This window comes from Otolemur garnettii, unplaced genomic scaffold (genome assembly GCF_000181295.1).
Source record: "Otolemur garnettii isolate 467f Iridium unplaced genomic scaffold, OtoGar3 scaffold00037, whole genome shotgun sequence".
In the NCBI taxonomy this organism is placed as follows: Eukaryota; Metazoa; Chordata; class Mammalia; order Primates; family Galagidae; genus Otolemur; species Otolemur garnettii.
The window spans coordinates 428,345-432,746 of record NW_003852432.1 but is presented as its reverse complement, the minus strand read 5'-3'; positions in this window follow the sequence as shown (position 1 = coordinate 432,746).

The window sequence follows — 4,402 nt, the reverse complement described above, 5'->3', positions numbered from 1 at the left end:
TCTCAAAAAAAAAAAAAAAGGAAAAAAGTAGTGGACACAGGCAGCTACAAATACCAACTGCAACCATGTGACCACTTGCAGAAACAAGGTGCAATAGTTATGAGTCCTTTTCCTTATTTCAATATGAACATATTATTTGAGTATACAAGGGAAAGTTCATGAACTTATCCTGGAAAAGGTGCTACATACCTCACTGCTGAATATCACTATAGTCACTAAGAAAGTATTCCCCTTGGGAAGTTATGCACCAACACCAGTGCCTAGTCTACCCTTCAAAGCAATTTTGGGACTCTTTTCTGGAATGGCCATCACAACTGTCCTCGTATGAGGTCTGACAATTAAGTTTGTGAACTTGCCACTATGCACTTATGTTGGCAGCACTGTAAAGAACTCAGTAAGTTTTCCCTGTGTCTCACAGCTGTGTTCTAGCTGACGTGTGGTGGCGTCTTGCTGAGTCGCATTTATTATTATTGTTGCCTGTTTTTTCTGTGACTTACCATGACAGCTCTGATAGTCATTCCAAAAAAAGAGTTCCAAAATTGAAAAATATGAAAACTTGCAGTGCAAGAAAAACACCTGAAATCCTGCCTAGATGTGAAGTTATGAATGTAATAATGATGGCTAATATACATCACTCAAAAATATCTTCATTTTTGCAATAGTATGATGCCATGGATTTACTTCACAATAATCCAGCAGCAGGGGCATTCAGTAGGAGTGGTGATGAAATGAGAATGACCACAAACTGGTGATTTCTGTAGCGGAGTGTTGGATTCATGGAAATTCATTCCACTATTGTTCTCTTTCACTTTATATGTATACACGCACACATATATATATACTTGATATTGTGTTATAAAGTCTTTAAAAATCATTTTTCTTTTCCTACTTCAACCTGTTCTTTTGCTTAAATTATTATTATTACTTTTTTTCTTTTTTGAAACAGAATGTCACTTTGTCACTCTGGGTAGAATGCTGTGGCATTATAGCTCATAGCAACCTCAAACTCTTGGGGTACCTCAGCCTACTGAGTAGGTGGGAGTATAGGGGCCCACCACAACGACCCACTAGTATTAGAGATAGGGTCTCACTCTTGCTCAGGCTGGTCTCAACCTCCTGAGCTCTAGCAATCCAGGTGCCTTAGTCTCCCAGAGTGCTAGGATTAAAGGTGTGAGCCAACACACGGGTCTATTATTATTACTTTTTAAGATAGGGTCTTGCTCTGTCCCCTGGGCTAGAGTGCAATGATGTCATCATACCTCACAGAAACCTTAAACTCTTGGGCTCAAGTGATCCTCTTGCCTCAGCCTCCCAAGTAGCTGGGACTACAGGTACCCGCCACAATGTCCAGCTAGTTTTTAGAGATGGAGTCTCGCTTTTGCTCAGTTTGGTCTTGAACTCTGGCCTAAAGCTATCTTCCCACCTTGCCTCCCCCCCACAAAGTACTCGGAACACAGACATGAGCCAACATGCTGCAGCCTGCTTAAATTATTTAATTCAATTTTGTCAAGTTACTTCTGCCATTATTTCAAGTTGGTCTGATCTTTTATTTTGTGTCTTTTTAGCATGAATTATCCTATACAGCATATTTAAACATGTGTAACCATGATGACAAGAACAGATGAGCTTATCTCTCCCCACCCCCCAGCAGCCTCATTCCCTGCCACTCCTTTCACACACTCTGTACTTTGGGTCCTTGCTCACCTCTGGATCATGAGGCCCTCTTTTCTTTGTTGGCAAAATCTCATTCCTCTAGGCTCAGCTCAAATGCCACTGCTCTCTCTTCTAACTTCCCTTTCATTCTACCTCACTTCCCTTCTGGAAATGTCAGGTTTTCTTTTCCTCTTGAGCCAATAGAACTTTGTTTATATTTCCATTATAATATTTATTGCAGTTTGCTGTTGCGTTAATGAGGATTCTTTGGTTGAAAGAAAGGGAAACTTAAACTAGCTGAACAGGAAATCTATTAAAAGAATAACAAGGAAACTCCTGAGAGTAGCCAACTGAGCCTGAAGGACTAATCCAGGAAGTTGACAGACTTCTCTTCAACCATCTCTCTTCCCTGACCTTCTCTGGGCTACTGGTTCATTCTCCTGCTGAAAATCAACTTTTTTTGCTTTCTAGTCCCCTTGCCAAAATAATGTGGGTGTCCCTCAGTTACGAAGTTTATCTTACCACACCAAGAGAGAGTGACTATCTTTATTTTGACAGTGTAGCAATTGATTGGCCAAGTTTAGGCCAGGACTTATCTGGGGTGTGATGGATGGTGGGTAGGCAGGATCAAGTTGTACATAGCCACCACCTCTAAGGGTGGGGATGGAGCAGTTAAGGGTAACTGGAGACACCGTAGATTGTCCAAAAGTTTCCATTAGAGTTGCATATGTGTCTGATTCCCCAGATAGACTGTGAGATCCTCAAGGGTAGTGATAGTAATTCATTCATCTTTACGTGCCTTTGCCAAGAAACAAATATTTATTGAATGAATTTATGACCAATTCTGTGGCCCTTAACTCACACAACACATCTGAATTAATACATATAGATATATTTTGATAGACACTCTAACACATGATAAACTTTGTGTGACAGTTGTTCTGGTTTTCTGCCCATATTCTCGTTTGCCATCTCTCTTAGCAGAATCTCAACTTTTTTTCCTTGGAGAAGTAGTACATTTAGTTAGCAATATTTATTACTTTCCCAGAGGTGGTGAGGTGACTCAGTTCTGGCCAATAAGATATTAGCCCAAGTTGCTGGTAAACATTTGTGAATACCTTGTAAAAAGGATGAATGCATCTGGCTTGTACCTTTTGCTTCCCTCTTTCCCTTCCTGGAATGTGGACACAATGTTTGGATGCGCAGCAGCCATCTGGTGACCATGAGCATAACGGTTGCTCCTTAATAAACTAGGGTAGCAGAAAAACAGAAGGAGTTCAGCTCTTTGAATACGTTGTTAAATCTCTGAATACAAAGGATCAGCCCTAAATAGTATGTCCCCAGAGTTCTTGTTGCCTGAGACAAAAAGCCTATAAAACAAAACATGCAAACCACTGTTGGTTGTATTTTCTGTTATTTGCAGCTGAATATAGCTCTAACAAACTTAAAACAATAACAACTATTTTAGCCAAGCGTGGTGGTGTGTGCCTATAGTTCCAGCTACTTGGGAGGCTGAGGCAGGAGGATCATTTAAGCCCCAGAGTTTGAGACCAGCCTGGGCAACATAGCAAGACCTTGTCTAAAAAAAGATTGTTTTTAACTAGTATACATTTTTTAATGGTGGAAGTCATATTCTTACCTAAGGAATAAATAGTAAATCCTTCTAGATCTTTTAGAGAAGTTTTTCTAAGTATTACCCATGGATGATCTGCATTAGAATTACACAGCCGGTGCCTGTGTGTCCAACTTCATCTCCCAATAGGGAGTCAGAATCACTGGGACTAGGGCTTGGATATCTGCTTTTTTAACAAATTTCCCAGTTGATCTCCATTCTCAGAAAATCATAAGAACCATCAACAAATAATCCAAACAAGTTTGAATCAGTTGCTGGGCAGGAAGGTAAATGTAACTAGTTTTTCTTTTCTTCAGTTTAGCACCAAGCCCCACAGGTACGGCTCTTAATTGAATATGATCAAGGAGGGTCCAACCTCCCTCTGGAGGGGAGATAACTGTCAAGCTTCAATGAGAGCACACAATTTCCTATGTGGTTTCTGCAAATGTTCTGCTTTCTTTGTTAAGTTTATTTTAACCAAATTTTGCTGAGCTTCCTCTAAATGTGTCATAATAGCCTACCCTCTTCCTTTTTTGTACACTGCCAATCATATTCCCATTTCATATATGCAATTCTACTCAGCATCATATTCTAATTGTCTTATACATTCAAAATGAACAGAATCCAATATAATTCTGATTCAATATTCCCTTAGTTTAGGCTCTCTTGGGTTATTAATTCCTTTCAGACTCAGACTAATCTTACCCAATTTTGTCTTTCTTATTGGACTAAAAGTTATTCTTATATGAAAAATTATAGGTAGGTGGGCACAATTTTTAAAACCCCAAATCCTGAATCTAAGTATGATCAGAGATCTTTCATTAAGTAACATCAGAGACCATTGACCACTATTAGATTTCCTGCTACACGTGTCCAACCATGGCCCCCCCACCACTGGCTACGAATCGAATACTTATCTAAGGGTTGTCTTGGGCCACACATTAAATACACAAACACCATCAAAAGCTGATGAGCAAAAAAACGGTCTGTGCATAATTTTCATGGTATCCATCACTACAGATAAGCATGCATAGCCAGCTGGCCAGCTGTGGTTGGACACCCCTGCTAGCTAGAGTATTCTGACCCTAAATTTTGGGATTTCATTTCTCAAAACACCCTGAAATGCATTCTCCTCAC